Source organism: Bidens hawaiensis, unplaced genomic scaffold (assembly GCF_021521415.1).
Source record: "Bidens hawaiensis isolate Kalapana, Puna unplaced genomic scaffold, B.hawaiensis_p1.1 tig00043820_1, whole genome shotgun sequence".
NCBI lineage: Eukaryota > Viridiplantae > Streptophyta > Magnoliopsida > Asterales > Asteraceae > Bidens > Bidens hawaiensis.
Window position 1 is genome coordinate 15759 of NW_027505862.1, and position 20962 is coordinate 36720.

Genomic DNA, 20962 nt, shown 5'->3' on the forward strand with positions numbered 1-20962 from the left:
GCGAACCATCAATTTCTAATACGGTTTTGGTTTTTGGTTCGGTTTTTTTGGATTTTTGGGTTTCGATTCGCTTTTTCGGTTCTGTGCACACCCCTAAATTAACATTACACCTAATGCTCGGAACATCGACTATTTTGTTTTCAGATACTTTATATTCAACTTCAAACTTGTATTTATATATAAACTTTTAAATGATAAAAGAAATAACTAATGCTCAGGACTTCTATCGAAAAATATTCGGAAAATGTGTGTTCGATTTTGGCTTAGTTTGTAAACAAGTCGAGCAATGCTTGTGATTTTGGCTCGGTTTGTCAATGGCTTGATCGGCTCAGTCTAGTTTAGACATGATCAAACCCTCTTTCGATTCAGTTCGGCCTGTGAATATCCCTAGCTCAAACTCAGATATGTTTTGCCTTTTCTTTTTCAGTAAAATCAAAACTAATACAAGTTTTTAAAACATAAAGATACTAGAAAGTGTGACAACTAGCTCTACTTGAAAGTTGGGAGTTTGAATAGTAGTTTACGTCCCACACACAAGTACGTTTAAGATTGTGTGGTCAGATCAATAGTGTTTCCATTAACTATGTACGTGTGGTGTGTTACCGTATTCAACGGGGGAGAACCCCAAGTGACTACCGCTGCCTAATGTCGTGTCGGGATGAGTTTAAAATGGTACAACCGACTGTACCCAACGCTCCATTCCAGTATAACTAGTTAACCCTATAAATCTATAAAAATACAACTTCAACTCAAACAATAATTTAAAAGAGCATGATTCCATGGGTTTATGGCATTGGACTGTTGAATGCATCGATTTGTAATAAGAGACGTTTTTGTCCCTGAAGGGGTATGCACCCGCCTTAACATCGAGCGGGGCGGGTCAACCCACAAGACATAGACAAGAGGCTTGAAATCAGGATGTCATGAAGACACAAAGCCAAAACCTATACGCAAGCGCATGAAACATCTGCGCGTGGCGCATATCGCATATGCACACAACACACACATTTAGTGTGAGAATAAAGAGAAGACCTTGCGCATCCCCGGGATAGGCGCATAAAGGCCGCGCGTAAGCGACACACAACAAATGAGACAATAGTCTAATCCAAATCAGGATAAGGACAACCATGATCGTACTCATCAAGACAACATTCCAGAAGGTATCTTTTAAGGAATAAAGAATGTGCTGATGTTGACAGCTGCCAATGAAGGGTGGACAACTCAGCAAAGCCCATGTGCCACCGCGTGATGGCACATGGGTCAGGTGAAATACCTTGGTCAGAGAATAATCAATGAAAAAGCACCAGGTGTCCTAAGTACACGTGGCGCGAAGCAATAGGAGGAGGCCAAAAAGGCCCTAATTGGGTCTGAGTCCAATCATTGGAAACCCTAGCACAATAAATACTAGGCAGCCTCCACAGTTGGAGGCAGGCAATAAAATATATTCTAAGTCCTTTACTCATTTTTACCTTCTGATTATCCTCTCCTACAATATCTGATTCTCACACCGGAGGGTTACCCCAAAGAGGACCCCTATGTCCCTTTCTGAGGGGTAAGCTCACGGTGCTGTTCGTTTTGTAGGTGGAAGAACTCGTATCTCGGAAAACCATCGGTGATATAGCACACTCGTACCCGAGGAACGTTGATCGTATACAAGTAAGTCGATACACGTTTCTTCATTGGCGCCATCACCTGTTACAACGGCAACAAAACCACTATTTCATCAATTTTCTCTCTGAAAATCTTCACCATGGTTTCCGGTGTTCGAAACAACGATCAAGTTCTGGAGGATAATGAGCTTGAGGATGTTAATGAGGGACATCAGGTTCTGAGGGCGCCGCGTGACACTGCACGCACCACCAGTAACCATCCCTTCAACACAACACCTCATAGTCAAACTGAAACTCCCCCAGACGATCTCACGTTCCAAAATCTGACTGGTACAGAACAAAAAGGACCAATGGGCCCGGAAGTTGAAACCAATGACCCTAAAGAATGGCTCATAAACGAACAACGGCGTTTAATGGACAAATACAATGAGTTGGTAAAACACAAAAAGTTAGCCTATTTAACACAAAGGCTCGCATTTGATAAACAAACCATTCAGGGAACAACAAAAAAGACGCGCGCGCTGGAAGACGGTCATTCTGTTCACACCGAACAAGCTGATATTAGTGATGAGGAAGAGGTGCACAGCATGAAGAAGACGCGAGATACTCATGCAGGAGGTTCACAGCTTCGTGCACACATGCACATAGCACCTGGAGCCAAAGCTGATATGGATTTATACACACCATACAACCCACAAGCGAAAGGGCAAGTGGACGTAACTACACCATATAGGCCAGCCATCTTGGTAAAACATTCAAAATTCGCTGAGTGCATTGCGAAGGCTCCCATTCAACACAAAACCAAGATGCCAAGTGGTTTAGGCAAGTACGATGGTACAACAGATCCAGATGATTTCTTACAAGGTTTTTATAACACTGGAAACTTAGAAAGCTGGACGATGCCAACATGGTGTCACATGTTTGCTCGCTGCCTCACGGGTGCAGCGATTGTCTGGTTCGAAAGCTTGCCGATAGGACAAATCGATGGGTTCGAAGAGCTATTGGAAAAGTTCCAGGCTCACTTTGTACAGCAGCGCAGACACACGCGCGACCCCGATGACATCATGCACTGCGTACGCAGGAATGATGAAACCATTAAAGACTACATAACTCGTTTCAATCAGGAATCTCTTGCAATTGGAGGCATCACTGAACAGCTCTTGCGCATGGCCTTTATACAAGGTGCGCGCAGTGATCAACTCCGCAGAGCTCTCGTGAGCAGAGAGGGCATGCCAACCACTTGGGCTAAGCTTATGGAAGCATCGCGAGTCTTCGCGCGAAATAAAAAACAAATTGCCCAAGACAGAGCAAGAGATAAAGGGCATCAAACAGAAGCACCACGCAACAATGAAAGGAGGGGCAAACAAAATTCCGTATGGTCCAGGTTGCAACAAACCAATTATTCTCCTGCAGAAAAGCAAGCGCAACAAAGTTCACCCCAACCCCAAAAAGACATTCTTAATCGCGGAGAATGTGACAAGAAGGAGGCGGCAGAGAGCCTAACAGACCTCTACCAAGAATATGGACTCCCCTCACCAAAACGCCCTTGCAAGTGTTAAGCACAGAGAATGTCCAGTTTAAAAACCTCAGGCCATTACTCCATAAGGGACCACCGAATTTATTATGTAAGTCGGGTGCTGACAGATCCTGAGACGCGCTACACCATCATAGAAAAGTTAGTTTTATCACTAACGCATGCGTCGCGCAAGCTTCACAGATATTTCAATGGTCATCCTATTGAAGTCCTGACTGATTACAACATCCAGCAAGTCTTGCGACGTCCCGCGCTCTCAGGAAGGCTGACAAAATGGGCGCTGGAATTAGAGGAGCACACGATCACCTATAAGCCTCGTCCAGCAATCAAGGGACAAGTCTTAGCTGATTTCATCGCAGAAATCCCTGAAGGAAAAGTCGAAGAGGCTCAGCGCGAAGTAGACCCTCCGCAAGCCTATAATGAAGAAAACGTTTGGAGATTATTCACTGATGGAGCTTCAAACAACGAAGGGTCCGGCGCAGGCCTCAAACTGGTGGATCCAGAAAATCATGAGTATACTTACGCAATCAGGTTGGATTTCAAGAACACCAACAATGAAGCTGAGTATGAAGCCCTGCTGGCTGGTTTGCGCATCGCGCACAAGTTCGGAGTTAAAAAGCTAGAGGCTCATGTAGATTCATACCTGGTAGCAGCACAAGTCAATGGCATTTATGATGCCAAGGAGAACACCATGCCTCTGTATCTAGAGAAGGCGAAGAAACTCACCGAACAATTTGACTTTTCAGAATCATACACATTCCGCGCAGTGAAAATAAGTCTGCCGACGCGCTAAGCAAGATGGCATCAACCAGCTTCGATCATTTTGGCAAAGATGTCAGGGTGGAAGTAATGAGCAACCCGTCAGTGGGAGCGAAGTCTGTTCTTGTAATTCATACAACACCTTCATCATGGATAACTCCAATAATGGATTTCTTGAAGGAGGGAAAGGTACCAGACGATCACGCACAGGCGAGGAAGATAAGACACAAGTCGCAGAACTACGAAATGCTCGATGGTACGTTATATCGAAGCTCTTATCTTGAACCCCTCATGAAATGCCTAGACGCTGAGGAAGCAAGCTATGTGATCAGAGAGATACACGAAGGAATCTGTGGAATACATGCTGGCCCGCGCATGGTGATCACCAAGGCAATGAACGCAGGTTACTATTGGCCAAACATGTACTTGGACGCGTTAAAAGAGATCCGAAAATGCAAAGCGTGTCAGAGCTATGCGTCAAATACCATGCGGCCAAAGAACAACTTGATTCCGGTGACCTCTGCGTGGCCTTTCCACAAGTGGGCAATCGATATTGTGGGTCCCTTACCACAAGCGCCAGGGCGAGTAAAGTTTTTGGTAGTGGCAGTAGACTATTTCACAAAATGGGTTGAAGCCAAGCCACTGGCAAAAATCACAGCCGAGGCAATGAAGCAATTTATTTGGAGCCACATCGTATGCCGTTTTGGCCTGCCCATGGAAATCGTGAGCGACAATGGCAAACAATTCACTACAGGAAGATATCCAGTTGGTTCAAGGAATTGCACATCAATCAGGTCTTCACTTCAGTATACCACCCTCAAGGGAATGGCCAAGTGGAACGCGCGAACCAAAGCTTGCTGAATGGGCTGAAGAAAAGGTTGGAGGGAGAGTCCCATGCATGGGTCGAGGAGTTACCTAATGTCCTGTGGGCGCACATGACATTAAGCAAAACCAGCAATGGCGAGTCCCCGTTCAGCCTAACCTATGGAACAGAGGCTATGATTCCAGCAGAGATTGGATGCCCATCCTATAGAGTGCTCATGATGAGTAAGACGGATAACGAGCAAGAAAGGAGGTTGGATCTCAATTTACTTGAGGGACGCAGAGAGGCGGCTATCATCAGTGAAGCCAAATACAAGAAAAAGCTACAAAAATACTACAATCAGCGCGTGAAAAAATGCCACTTCAAGAAGAATGATTTTGTCCTTCGGAACAATGAAGCTAGTCGCGCAATACCCCCCCGGAAAGATGTCTCCCAACTGGGAGGGACCTTATCAAGTCTCGGAATGAATTGGGAAAAGGCGCATACGCTTTAAAAGATTTAAATGGAAAGAAGAATCCGCGCACATGGAACGCAGCACAACTTAGAAAATGTTTCATGTAAAAGTTGTCAAGTTTGTAATCAAGGCTTTTTAAGCCATTATGAATAATGATACGCTCTATTTTTTATTAATATGCGTTCTACTACCTTTTGCATACATGTTTCACACTTCCCTTTATTAATTTGAGCAATATGACAACATTGTATTGACATCAAACTAAAAATAAAACGAAGTAAAACATACATGCGCGAGCTTCAAGCTCAGACGCGTTAACGAGTTTTAACTCTAAAACGTCAGGGCCTTAGCCCAATAATATGAGCCTTAGCTCAAATTACTCATAGCATCCATCCTACGTATTGCGCAGCTGGACCATAAAAATACCTAAGCACAACTAAGGCAAAGCACATGCCAAAGCATAGTTGTTAAGGTCTCAGGTCGGGGCCGCGCATGGGATTATAATGGATATAGGCAGAGTAACACATACTGACACGTAAAGGCTAAAAAACTCATTCATAATTCCCTATAATAAATGCACGATAACGTCGCGCAAAAGAGGAATAATGAAATGCCAAGGCACGTGTCAGCATATTCAGAATATCGCAAAATAACTTGAAATATGACAACTGTTAAGGATTAAGTAAAAATAATTTCCTTACAACCTTGTTCAAGTTTCAATGTGTAAACATACCTTATATTCAACAAGCACACACATGCAATATAAAGAGATGAATTGGGAATGCGCAAGATGCGAATAAGAGAAAAACGAAATTTCATTCCGAAACATAGAAGTTTACAAATTTACAAATGATGAGGTAAAAACTACAAACACAAAAAAAAAAAAACAAGAAGGGCTTTTCAAGTCTCTATGTTAATATCAGCCTCTTCATCTTCCTCATCATTATTTTCTCCCTCAGTATCTGGCGCAGCCCGCTCCTCGTCATCTCCAAACTTACCATAATCAAGCTGTTCGTCTTGAATATAGTCGTCTTCTGTCATGATAGCATCAGGAGTAGGTCCTTTGGCCACGCCAGAGCCGCTGGCAGAGGTAGCGTTGCCCGTGCCATCATCATTGCCCCCAGTCCCTTCACATTCATCAAGTAATTTCTTTAAAGCGCCAAGATCGGGCTGGTCAGCAAGCGCGGCTATCTGCAAGTCACAAGGAACAGTATAAGTACAAAAGATTATGAAAATAAGTCAAGTAAACTCATTAAGGTTAAAATACCTGCTCAAGGATGGGAATTGGAGTATTCAAGTACTTCTTCCCCACCTCAGCCATGTCAGCGCAGACAGCGTCGAGCTGATAAGGGTAGTCGGATGGATTCTTCTTTAGCATGCCATATTCATAACCATCCTTAAACCCCTCAGCCCAACCCACCAAGCCCGACGCCGCATTACAGTCTATCACAAGGGTCTGAAACTCGTCTGAGTATTTCATGGCATAAGCGCAACGAGTCACACCCTGTGAAATCAGCCATTGACGGTCCTGCGCGAGGGAAGAAACAGACGTCTCAAGAGCAGGGATTTGAGAGTTTAACAACTTAACAGTTTCCTTGGCTTGTTTTAGCTCTTCTTTGTCAGACGCAGCTGCCGCCAAGGCTTCATTCTTTTCCGCTCGCGCAGCATCGAGCTCTTTCTTCAGGCGCGCAACCTCCCTCTCCAATAAACATTTTTCAGTATTAACCTGCGCAATAGTTTGGTCATGCGCCTCCACTGCCAACTCCAGGTCACGCGCTCGACGCGCGTACTTGGCCGCATCTGCCTCTGCCACTTGCAGTTTCTCCCGCGCAGCTTGCAGCTCAAGCCCGCGCTTCACAAAAGCAGCGTTGGAACTTGCCCGGTTCTAGCTAAGTTCTGCTTGGAGTTTCTCAGCTTTCTCTCGGGCATCAGAAAGATTCCAAGCAGAAACCTTAGCCTCTTGCTTGGCCTCCGCAAGGGCATCACGTACCTTTATATAATCATTGCGAAGCTCTTGGGAGGCAGCAAAAAACGCAGACCCAGCAAAAAGGTGGTCATTAAGCAAATCCACGCGAGCGCGGTCCTCTTGAAACCTCCTTTCAGCTGGAGGAACAGAGTGAGCCCAAAAGTCTTCACATACGCCCAAGGACTGGAATGAGCTCTCTTCAGTGATACTCCAGCTCGGGCGGTATATGTGATCGGCTCCCTACAAACACAAAGCAACGCAAAGAAACGTTTTAGTTATCTAAACACTAATTTGGAAGTCTGCACAGCGGAGCAAAATAAACTTATATCTGAGGAGAACCGGCAGAATGATTAGCGCCAGCTGATGAGCTCCTGCCTGCCCCATGAGAAAAAGGCTGCGCCACGAAATCTCGTGGCGCTATGAGGGCTTACACGGCCCTCATCATCCTCTATAACAGGTCTCTTCTCCTGCGACTTGGAAGAATCAAAAATAGTCTCACGAGGAGGGCTGCGCGCAGGAGGAGGTGAGGGAGGTCTTGACGCTGTTAGAGCTGCGCGAAAAATAGTCTCCTGCTCCTTAGTGATCCCAATGAGGGGAGATTCAGTACTTGTTGGAGCAGGAGCAGAACTAACGGCGCCAGCGCTAGCAGTGCCACCAGCAGCTTGTGTGCCAGCTATAATTCCTATGAAAAAACCAACAAGGAGAAATGATTCATGACTTGAACTAAAGGAAAAAATCAGACAATCAAAGCCCAATAAATACCTTGGCGCACCGCAGTCCGCGAATTAAGCATCGCCATGAAGTCCATTTTCCCCCTTTTTGAGGGCAAAACAGAGGACTTCAAAACAACCTTCGGCATAGCCTTGGCACCTTGCTGCGCCTGAGGTTGAGCCACCAACGTTGCCGGCTCTACAAACATTTGAGTGAGCAAAGCTTCATTAATAACTCTATCGGAATCACGCTCATAAAACCACAAAATATAAACAAAGTATACCTGTTGGAGAAGACGAAACAGCAGGCGCAGCACCGCTTCCCTTGTCCGCCGCGCGCAGAGATGAGGTTGCAGCACCATACCTCGTGTGGACTGGAGGATTGCCCACACCTTGAGGCAAAGAAGACGAGGAAAACTTGGAAGTAAAACCCTTGGTTTTCTCAAGTCCCTTCACTTGAGTAGGAGGAAGATTCTGGGCAACAGAGGCATCATCTTTTTTCTGTTTTTTACTGGCCCCTGCGCCAGTCTTGCCTTTAGCCTTGCGCTTGAGTTTTTGCGCTTCAGCTTCTGCCTCCTCCTTTTCCTCTTCCACAGGCTCTAACTCATAATTAGCGAGCGCATCTACAATACGCGCAACAGAAATGATAAAACCAAATTTGGTATTCTAAGGGCCTAAGCACAAATACAAAGGCTTACCAGGCACATCGCTGTCAAGGCAAAACTCTAAGTCAACAGGAATAAACATATCGTCAAAACGATCAGGAAAGGCGGTTTCCCCAGGGTTCATCGCAGCAGATCCACCCTCCGTATGCTTGTCATAGGCGGCGTGGATGTATTCCTTGCTTTCTGCATAAAACAAGACAAGTGATATCAGCAAAACGAATTATACTCGCGCAAAATTAATGCAAAGAACAAACAACCCACCTGAGCCATCAACATGGATGACAGACTCAGTCTCGCTGTCAGTCCACCTCTTGCTCATACCAACCCCCACCAACGCTTCCTCGCAAATATTCTTGGCGGGGGATGGTTCAGCAGTTAATTTTTTAACCCACGCGCCAGATGGATTCTTAAGAACGTCATCATCCGCGGGCGCGGAAGTAATCGCGCGCATGGTCATACGAATGGGAATAACACCAGCCTTGATATAAAAGAATTTTTCAGCCCAGTCATGAAGGCTTTTGAAGGTAACAGTGCAGCACTTAACCTTCTGACTGCGCGGTGTGAATGAGAACCAAGAATCTTGGATTTTCGGCTTATAAAAATATTGAAAGCGCCGAGGGGTGGGCTCCTCGCGCTGAGCTTTGCACATGAACTCAAAATGAGTCATGCGCACTAATCCACAGGGATGGACTTGAGATATATGAGTCCCGTAAAATTGGAGGAGCGCACCTATAAACCTCGTCATCGGAAGACGAAGATTACAGTGGGTGAAAAAGTGAAAATATAAAGAGATATAGCCGGCGGGAGGATCCGCCGCCGTTTGCCCGGTCGCCGGGAGCAGACAACCATACTCAGGGAGAAAACCCTGAGAGGCGACGAGATTATCAAAATCAGGTTGTTTCAACTTGCAGGGTATCTCATCCCATCTCTTCACCGCCTTGTTCTTCCCTCCCTCCTCCGACGAGGCCTCGGCAACCCGAGTACCCTTGCCGGTTTTCTTCAAAGTAGACATAACCACAGATTTTACACGGCCTTTACTAGGGGAAATTGTGGTGTCTGGGTTATCAGACATACAATTGCGAATCGAACAATATGGTTACTTTAAGCACGGAATTCAGAGACAAAGACGAAAGCTCTTAATCGGAATGTAAATGATAGGCAAAAGCTCTGAAAATGACAGTGGAGATGAAGAAAAAACCGTTCAAAAGGTTTGGTTTTATAGGCCCAGGAGAGAGAGAGAAACAAGTAATAATCAGATCTACGCTCACGCGCCCCCACTCGCAGGCGTAGGTCAACATAAGCGCGACACGTGTTCCTGACACTGTATGAGGAGACGTGAAAAGCCACTGTAGCACCTCGAGCACACGAAAGGTCTGACACATAACGTCTCCATCTCTGATGCATGTCAACACCAACCAACCACGTGCATTGACGATTCGTTTTAACCAAAGGGATGGAATTTCGCGCAACGCGCGTACAAGAAAAGAAAAAGAAAAAACAAGCCCTATGGAAAAAGCAAACTATTAAGTCTAATATCTATCTTACCTCGCTCGCGCGAGACAAGACACACATTAGACTGGGGGGGCTTGAAGGGGTATGCACCCGCCTTAACATCGAGCGGGGCGGGTCAACCCACAAGATATAGACAAGAAGCTTGAAATCAGGATGTCATGAAGACACAAAGCCAAAACCTATGCGCAAGCGCATGAAACATCTGCGCGTGGCGCATATCACATATGCACACAACACACACATTTAGTGTGAGAATAAAGATAAGACCTTGCGCATCCCCGGGATAGGCGCATAAAGGCCGCGCGTAAGCGACACACAACAAATGAGACAATAGTCTAATCCAAATCAGGATAAGGACAACCATGATCGTACTCATCAAGACAACCTTCCAGAAGGTATCTTTTAAGGAATAAAGAATGTGCTGATGTTGACAGCTGCCAATGAAGGGTGGACAACTCAGCAAAGCCCATGTGTCACCGCGTGATGGCACATGGGTCAGGTGAAATACCTTGGTCAGAGAATAATCAATGAAAAAGCACCAGGTGTCCTAAGTACACGTGGCGCGAAGCAATAGGAGGAGGCCAAAAAGGCCCTAATTGGGTCTGAGTCCAATCATTGGAAACCCTAGCACAATAAATACTAGGCAGCCTCCACAGTTGGAGGCAGGCAAGAAAATATATTCTAAGTCCTTTACTCATTTTTACCTTCTGATTATCCTCTCCTACAATATCTGATTCTCACACCAGAGGGTTACCCCAAAGAGGACCCCTCTGTCCCTTTTTGAGGGGTAAGCTCACGGTGCTGTTCGTTTTGTAGGTGGAAGAACTCGTATCTCGGAAAACCATCGGTGATATAGCACACTCGTACCCGAGGAACGTTGATCGTATACAAGTAAGTCGATACACGTTTCTTCAGTCCCATATATAAGTAGTCCATGTCATCAAAAAGCGAATGAGGTTAACTTCATTTAGTATGAGATCGCTGAAGAAAAATACGTTCAAAGTTAGAACTGTCTGTAAATATTTTCTGAGTTAAGGTTTAACAGGTCAAAAATTCCGCTTTTATTTATTATGAGAGATAATAATGACCCATGAACATATAATTTTAACAATGATGCATGTAACAATTATGTTCAACTATAAAGATGAAAACAAAGATCAAAAAAGATCGTGGATAAAAATGATTGAACTGTGCGACTAACAAATTGTTTCGTTAGCTAGCAAGAAGACGGGCCGTCTTGATAAACACCTTTGATTAGCCCACAAACCTTATTAAGTCCAACCAGCTCATATATGAAAAAAAAGGAAGAAAACAGTATTACATAATACATAATACATATAGAATTAATAAAGGGTATTAAATTGTAATTTAACATTAATTAAATAATAAATTTACTATGTAAACTACCAACAAATTAAAATAAAAACATCAAGGAAATATGAAAAAAAAAAACCATTATCCATTTGAACGAGTTTTCCTAAAATGTCCACCTCAAATTCAGTCAACTCAACTACTTAGGTTGTCATCTATGGGCTTTAAAGTGGGCGGTAAGGGGGCTTGGGCTTTAAAGCCCCAAACACCCTAGAGAGGCATCGTTTTGGCGGGGCCATTATGCTTAATACTCATAGTGACGTGGCAATACTCATCAGTCATCACCCGACTAGATCTTTCAACCAACTAGGTCACGTCACGTGTCAATGTCAAGTTGAGATGCCCATATTAAAAAAATAACCAAATAAACTCGTCGAACTAACCGGCTAACAAGATTCTCTTTATCTTACAACAAGATATGTTTAGACTCTGATGAGATATTTTCGTCTTCCGATGAAATTTTTTTGCTTCCGTTGAAAGTTTTTGACTTCCGCAGAGATATTTTTGACGCGTGGATTACTCAATAGGCTGATTGAGTAGATTTGATGTGGACATTTTGAAAAGAAAAAATGTCGAATAAATATTTTTTTTAGTTTAACCGGTAAAGCAAAGATTTTGTTAATTTTCCCTTTAACACCATCAAGGATGGTAGGTCTAAAAAAACACATTCACTAAATCTTCACTGACATACGTCTGCTTGAAATCGTTCTTCCACAAAGCATACCAATGTACCATCATCTACATCATGGACTATTTCAAAACACCCAAAATTAAATTAACCACCCGACCAAAGAAGATATAAACAAACTAATTTCAATATTAAATATTCCACTTTTCAAATATATGATTCCCCAAATCCTTTTATATAATAAAGAAAATTGTAAGCAAAAAGTTAAGAGATTTGGTTGGTATATAATTGGACTAATGGAGTACTATAAAGGATAATTATATTGTACGTACGGGATGGTCAAGCTAGTGTGATACATGACTACATTCTTTGAATTTGTAACCAAAAGGTTTTGCCTTGATGCATGCTTCTCACTCATTCTAAAATATGAATGGACCCGGGATGTCTCCCTAAAGGTGAGTAATGTAATTAAAACCGCACGGGACCAGCTGATCAACCAAGAACCGCTAATCTCACCCACTCGATTGAACATTATATAATCCGTAGTGAAATCATGGGAATTTCTGTAGCTACATTCGCTAGCGAATACTGTATAAAATCTATAGCAAAATTTCATAGCAAAATTGGTAGTAGAAATGTAGAATCATAGCAAATTTCTGTAGCCATATGAAATCCATAGCCAACATAGTAGCTAAAACTCACTAGCAACTAGCAAACTTTGTAGCTTAAAAATTTGTATCAAAATTTGGTAATTATAAAACTGTAGCAAAATACTGTAGCTAAAAAAAAACGTAGCAATATTTCGTAGTTAACAGTCTATAGCTAAAATCCGTATTAGCAAACATTTATGTGGTTAACAATTAACATAGCTAAAATAGCGGCATATCTTTTTGTAATTAAAATCGTCACAAAATTATTCCATAGCAAAAATCTATAAAAGAAAAATAAATTAACCACGAGACTTGTACTTACGAACCAAATCCGTAGCAAACACCCATATTGCTATGGATTTTCTACGGAATTGGCCGTAGCAAATACCTGGTTTTGTACTTTTGTAGTAGTGAAACTTAAAAGCCTTGATCAATGTATAACATATTTTGTTTTCAAATATAATGTCTAGTAAAATTTGTGTATATACTGTCACGAAACATTTATACTTATTTACATTTCGATATGAATTTTATTCAAAACAAACCGCAACGATGCGCAGACAATAGGTACTTATTTTATTAATTAGTGAAAATTGAAAATTCTTTAAACTATTATATACTGAAACTCCAGCCAAGTTTAATACGGAGTACATCATTTGCTTGTTCAAAAAGTTTCCATTAATTTTGAAGGCTTCAAGCTGACTGGTTGTCTGGTTGTACACACACTAAAAAACATTTTAAATAATAACCTAAAAAAAGGAAAAAAGCACTTGGTCTGGTTTAGGGTTTCCAAATTATTTCCATAACAAAAGTTAGATATATAATATCAAAGATTCCTAGAAATCTTCATCATATCATCAGTGTCCCAACTGTTGAAGATCCCATATCATATCAATACTCTAATTAAGCAGATCATCTCCAACAACCACTACTAAAATAATATGTTGAATTGATACTATGATATATATATATTCCTCATACACAAAAGTTGACTACAAGTCCAGGTGGGATTAATCTTAATTAACATCATATATTATCATGTTTTCTTTGCAGCAAACTGAAGATCTGGGGTTGGGTGAGTTGAATCAACAAGATCTTCTAGCGGATCGTCATGATCATGTTCCTATGGATGGGAATATTAATCAACAGGCTAACCCTAGTTCTTCTACTGCTGATCATGTTGTAGAAGATGGTACTAAAGATGATCATACAAACAAGAAGTTGATTCATCGAGAGAACGAGAAGCAGCGAAGGAAACAAATGACGGATCTTTATGCCTCACTTCGAAGTCTACTTCCTCTTGAATTCATCAAGGTGAGCTTTAGGTTTTACAAATTTGTGTGAATGTTTATTAAAGTTACTTGATTTAGAATTAAGTTGAAATAATAATAATAATAATAGTAATTAGGGTTGTAGATGAATCGAACAAGGCTTTGTTCATGTTTGTCGCTAAGTCTTTATTGGAAAAACAAACGGTTCACTCATAACCGAACAGAATTTCTTATTCGTAATTCGACCATTAAAGGAATGAACTTGGTACATGAACGGTTCACAAACACAAACGAAGGAACATGAATGAATACAATTATGTTTTATTTGATTTGGCTAACCAAGAATAATTAGTGTGAATGATTTGGTCCGGCTACCAAATTTGTGTTGGTGTTTTTTAACATTCATATTCATATGTAATTAATTTACATGTAAGTTATCACATAATACTCATTTATTTTGTTTTATAGTTATAATTTACATGTAAATTATCACATAATTTTTCATATTCATAGTTATAATTATCACATATATTTTGTTAGATAGAACTAAAAAATGTGATTAAAATATCATAAAACCTTTTATGAACAAACACACATTAAACATCATGAGCGAACACACTATTGAACGTTCACAAATACAATTGAATGAGCATGGCCTCTATTCGTGTTCTGTTCATTTAATTTAATTAACTGAAAAAAATTTATGTTAATGTTTGTTTACAGCCTTAATAACAATAATAATAAAAGAAAGAAAAAAAATCGTAAACATGATTATTTGCTGTCGCATTTGATGTGTAGGGAAAACGTTCTACACCGGATCAAATGGAGCAGACAGTGAAGTATATCAAACACATGCAGGAAAACATTAAAGTGTTGGGTGTCAAAAGAGATCAGCTTAAGAACTTTACGTCAATGAATTGTTATACCAATGAAAGCTTAACGAATTTGATCCCAAATACAGTCGTGGTCAATCGTTGCAATGAAGGATTCCAGATTTTGATAAATAGTTGTTCAATTCATGATGGGTTCCTCCTTTCAAGAGTATTAGAAACACTTGTAGAAGAAGGGCTTGACATTATAAGCTGCACTTCGACTAGAGCAAACGAGAGGGTACTTCACATCATCCGATCTGAGGTAAGTTTTCTTATGACAATTAGTCGAATTTGCAAAGTTTTAATATACTTAATACACTTAAAATTAAGTGCAAGAAATTATGAATAAAGGTGGAGAAATATGCCATGACTAACTAACTAGCTAGTTAATTCTAAACATTGCACTTTAAGATGTTAAAAGTTCTTGTTATAATTAAACTTCTAATGTTCATTAAACATATTAAGTATTCCTGTTTTATAAATGTGCCAAAATTTATAAGTAGTTAGTTTATAATTATCTAACACACACTTTTTAAGTATAACATATAAATCACTTGCTAAACCACAAATTAAGTTTGTTAAATGATTTACCATTTGCTCTTTTAACTTAGATAGTTTGGAGGGAATCCTACCCATGGGTTGCAGGAAAAAAAGAGTTTTAAGTATAGGTCTAGATCGAGATTGCTCAATTCGTGTAGTCTGTTAGAAATAATCATGATTCACAATTCAAAAGAAGAAGAAAAAGATAATGAGACAAATAGATTGAGTTAAAGAGTTTTAAGTTTGAATTAAATGTCTAGTTTAAAGTACTGTTAAGTTTATCTAGTATAGTTAGTTTATTTTAGAGTTTGACTCATTTTGGTTTTGAGTCATTGTGGTCAATATAAGTATAAGTCTAGAGATTGGTTATATGAAAGTTGAGCCAAGTTTATTTTTATACAAAAGAGTATGAACGTGGAAGAGAATCTAGTCGGGAAGACTTCAATAGAGACATAAGTACTTTAGATGCTACGGGTGTGAGATGTTCGGGCACTTCGCATATAAGTGTAACCGGATAGGAGGAAGACGCAAATCTAACTCAAGGTCAAGAAGATGAGCCAACACTGCTCTGGACTAGAAGCGAGTTTGAATCAGATCGAATTAGTTGTGGGGGGGGGGAGATTGTTGGAATAATTATGATTTGTTGGACTTAATTGGATCGAATACGAACAACACACTGATAATTTTGTTAGAACTTCTCACGACTCTTATAATATTATTAAGAACGAAAACCACACAACAAAACAATACCATAACATCTTATATTTATACTAACAATGAGTTGTACATGTATCCTACTAACTTTAATCCCTAATAATACTCAAACAATTAATAAATAAACTCTATTTTTATTATCTTTAACGATTATCTCTATAGCTCGATCCATTATTATCTCTTCTATTTCTTTTGATTTATCTCTTATCCCTTACTGTGATCTAATATCTAGTTCTACAATACAAACAATAGAATTTAGGGTTTACAATATGGAGTATAAATTAACATTGATCCTTTCTATATATATTTTGTATAAGAAGTAAGAACATCAAATTTGTTCCTCACTTGGCTCATCATCAATCAATTCTTGCAGGCGAATAATCAAGCTTCGATCAACCCCTCATTGTTGCAACAAAAATTAGCAGGAGTTGCCAATGAGTCGATTTCATATTGAGTAGCCATACATATACCACATCACCCATGTTCCTGCATAACACCCATGCATGCTGCTTCTTTGTAGTTCTTTCAGTTAATTTAAGTTTGATTTTATTTTGTAAGCCTATATAAGGCCATTGAAAAATTGTTATTCCTTTCTTGTGCTAACTTCTTATAGTTGTATCTTATTGTCTTTTATTCCTTGGATGCATTTTTATTTGCTTGCATGGACAAATGCAGTAAATAGTAATACTGATGGTCATGTTGCAACCATCAATTTTTGTTTTTCTTAATTTTTCGGTTTTTGTGTTTAGATACTACGATGTTGGGTTGATGATCGATCTATTGCATTTTGAGCTCATTAACTTTGTTACATTAGCCTACATTTCCAACTAGAACAATATGAGGGTTTTAGGGTTTTATTTTTCTTTTCAAAGTTTTAGTTTCATCTCTTATACTAAAAATATATAAATCATAATTCATTTATCATTCATTTAATATTCTAGTGATTTTCTAAAATCCTTCTCTACAATCTTGTTAGATAATATTAATCTCAAAAACCTTCTCTACATTCTAGTAATTTTCTAAAATCTGATGCCCTTAGATAAGTTTTTTTTAACAGGAATAAACAATAATTATAAGAGTCTAGGCTCTGAATTTCAGTTTCTGGAATATTATTAAAAGTTCCTTATTTCTAGAGCTGGGCATAAAACTCGGTTCTGGACCTGACCCAGAACCGGTTCCATGCACCTCTACCCTACCAAAACCCAAACCCAACCCAGTTAAAACCCAATTAAAAACCCGGCAAACCCAGTCAAACACCCGACCATATCCAATACTCCAAACCGGTTCTACCCACCCGATTCTTGACTTTGATGTCCAAACTTGGAGCCAGTTCCTAACTTCCTATCCAGTTCCCAGTTCCTGGTAAAACCCAGTTGCACATCTCTACTTGTTTCAACTTTCAAGTAAGACAACAGCCCAACACCCAAGAGATGGAAGCCCAATTCTCCCTATTTTTTGGGCTGTATCGATTTAGCAAGACAAGGCCTAAGCAGGCCTCTGTTTCTTTTAGCCCAACCTGAAGGCCTAAAGCCTGCTTGATTTATCATAAATTGCATAAATTTCACAATTAAAGTAATTTGCAAGAATTTATGTTTACTCCAAAACTATAAAAGTTTTCTCTATAAAAAATATCATGATAAACTATATTTATGACCATAGAAATGAACTCTCACACTGATTTGTATATAAAACTAGTGGAATTTCCTCGCGGAAACTTAGTCTATGGACAACAAAATATAACATAATGTAATAACATCGAATTCAACTGAAAAAAAGTTATAAACATAAAGTTACAAGATTCAATATTACGTTGTTGCACAGCGCCACTTCGAATGGTCTAATGGGTGATGGGGCACTCCCCAAAACCACTTGATCACTTGGCACCAAATAATCAAGGTATGCCACATCATCTTCAAATTTTTATAAGCAAAATAAAATTTACTGAAAATTAGTTGTACCTTAAAGAAACTATTGTAAGGTTCTATATTTTCTCAACAAAATCAAGATATCCAAATATTAACACCTAATTTGACATTGAAGAGCTAGCTCATGATTAGTGAGATCGGTTTTGCTAGGTCAATGGTGTATTGTTTCTTCAAAACTACCGCGCCTCATAGCATTCTTCATGTATTTACCAGCAAGGGAATCAAACAACATGCCCGCACCTACTCCAATGGCTAGGTCAATGGTGTAGTGTCCCAGGGTGCTTAGCAACCTCACTACTTGTAAAAGGTTCAAGGTGTCGAATAGAAAGGCCAACTCCCACCTATGCATTCTTCTCATATCAAGTGATGCAATCACGGATCCTGCTACGTGACCAGAATAGAACAAGAAGAACGACACGTTCCCTACCGGAAAGTCTGCTCCCGATCCCAAGAATCCCTATCCATATACAAATTTGTAATTGTAGTTATGAATGCATATACGTGTAAACAATGCTTTAGTTATATAGTATGACAAGATAAACGGTTGTACGATTAGTAAATGTCGTATGTATGATGGTTAAAAACTTAAAATAACAAGTGAAAGTCTTTTGTCATTTATCATGTCCTTCATAAAAGATTTTTAGTCTATGTAAAAAGGCATATTATGTGAGTGTGTTTTCTATATTTTATGGAGTACTTGTGAGTGGAAAAAAAAAGAAAAAGTTACTATTGTTAGTAAATTTTGAGAAATATTGTTTACCCTTTATAATTTTTTTAATACTTTTTAAAAGTTGTTATGAGTTAAGTAGAGAGAAAATGTCATGATAAATGTATAAAAAAAGTATTATGTAATTGAAATGAGAGAAAACTAATGTAGTAATTTCTATTATAACGATAAAGGATCTAACGGGAATGCTCTTAGAATGGTCATTTTAATGTATAAATGAACAAATTAGCCTTTGACCTTTAATTTTATAAAAATATTATTATTCATCTTGTTTTTTAGTTAAAACCGTGTTTTAGCTAATCAAAATCTTCCACTTGGTGTCATTACTTCGTCAATTTCCTTCTAGCGTAGGAGAATAATGTTGTTGCACCAAGGAACACTTGTCAAATAAACATCATTTAATTAAAAACTTTTTAAAAGTAAAGGCTATTTTGATAAGCTTATAGGTCAAGATAGACATTTTAGTGATTTTCCCCTCTAAAATAATACAAGCATAAAGTATATTATTTCAACTAAAGAGTCACAACTCACAATAATCATATAATGAAATTATAGGTAAGAGCTTTGACACGTATAAAGTTAGAACAATGATTCTTGGTCTTCTCTAGGTAAAGTTAGTTATGTATATACCTAACTCTAGACTTTATTACTTCAACTATTTCTAAAACTTACATTAACATGCCCATTTTTTTATAAAAATGTTGAGAACCAATTAACACAACTAATAATTAAAACAATTCCATGATTGTGCAATAAAATGCAACATTTTATTGGAGGTTGACAGAATGGCATACCTCAGGCAAAGGAAGCTGTGTAGAATAACCTAAAATCCCTCTGCATGTAAACATGAACAGCGCCGCCACAGTGGCTCTCGGCCGCCCTTCAATCACCAATGTCCCGATTATATAAGCCGTTTGCATCCCCACAAACACCTTACATTCAAATTAACATGTATATACTCAGTTAATAACTAATATTCCATTAGAATTCTTTTGCATGTTATCAGATTTATCATATTTCAATAAGAGGATAGAGAACAAACAGTTGTTTTGACAAAAAAAAAAAAAAAATTTGACCATCTTTGGTCATCATGGTTGTTTGATCAATAATTTTCAAAGTTTGAGCTACTGCTAGAAAACTGATCAATAGATTTGCGGAAACGTGTCAGAAAAGCGTCACACACCACAATTCAGACGCGATGTGCATGTCAAACACACCCCGGTGAGGTCTAAAATCACGCCGTTTTAAACAGTCATCTGTATAGATAACAGTAGGTTTCTATGAAAAAAATAATAATAATTAAAAGTTTGATTGTGTATGATCAGTGACCGTGGCCATTCTGACCAATGATTTTCAAAAAAGTTTGGTTCACTACTAGAAAACTGATAGGTTTGTGACACAAAAATGCTTCCGTAAAGCGTCACACACCACCAATATTCCGACGCAATGTGCATGTCTGAAAAACCCTCGTAAAAAATTTCTTCGTGACACAATTCCGGCACAACTTTCCGACACTTTTTAAACAAATTCCTTAATAATTATAAACACCATATATAATAATTTTCAATAATTAAAATGGTATTCATACAAATACGGTCTCCAAGATAATTTTCAAAGTTTGACTTTTTTTCAAGACCGTTTGATTGCATGAGATCAAATGGACGTGGTATAGCTATAGCATGACCCTTATTACCGTATTAAGCCCCGCAAGAACCGTATTAAGCGTAGGACAATCAACAAGGACCCGATGCAAGTACCCGGTGGCCACAAACCCAATATCAAAAGGTGGGGGGGACGACGGAATCATCCGAAGCGTATACTCCACACCCATGAAGAACAACAACGTAACCGCAAAGAAACACGGGACCGGGTGGTACTTGAACACCAAAAAAACACGTCGGTTATCGTCCATTGTAAAACCGAAGCATCGGTTAAGGATGGATATGTAGATGTAGGTGTCTTTGGGTTTGAATTGTATAAGGTGGTATTATTATTATTATTATTGCTATTATTATTATTATTCTTGAGGTTATAGTTGGTTTTGAATATGGTGGTGGTTGTTTGTGGTGTTGAACGTTGGTGGAGTTTGTCACCGTTCATTGTGGCCGGAATAAGTGGTGGAATATGAAGGTGGTGGTGGTATATATAGGTGGTGAGTGGCGGAGATTACATAGTATGTGAGAAAGTGTGAGGTGGTGATGTAAAGTGAATGATAATAATAATATGTTTCA

At 39.4% G+C, this 20962-nt stretch overlaps 2 pseudogenes across 1 annotated transcript; one reads left to right on the forward strand and one right to left on the reverse strand.

Moving 5' to 3' along the window:
- The first annotated feature begins 13631 nt into the window (after positions 1–13631).
- On the forward strand, positions 13632–16533 carry LOC143615680 (transcription factor bHLH118 pseudogene; annotated as a pseudogene). The gene is made up of 3 exons (XR_013150515.1): positions 13632–13996; positions 14752–15087; positions 16453–16533. The product of XR_013150515.1 is annotated as a transcription factor bHLH118 pseudogene (transcript).
- A 1329-nt stretch (positions 16534–17862) lies between these two features.
- On the reverse strand, positions 17863–20831 carry LOC143615684 (phosphatidylcholine:diacylglycerol cholinephosphotransferase 1-like; annotated as a pseudogene).
- Between the last annotated feature and the right edge of the window lie 131 nt (positions 20832–20962).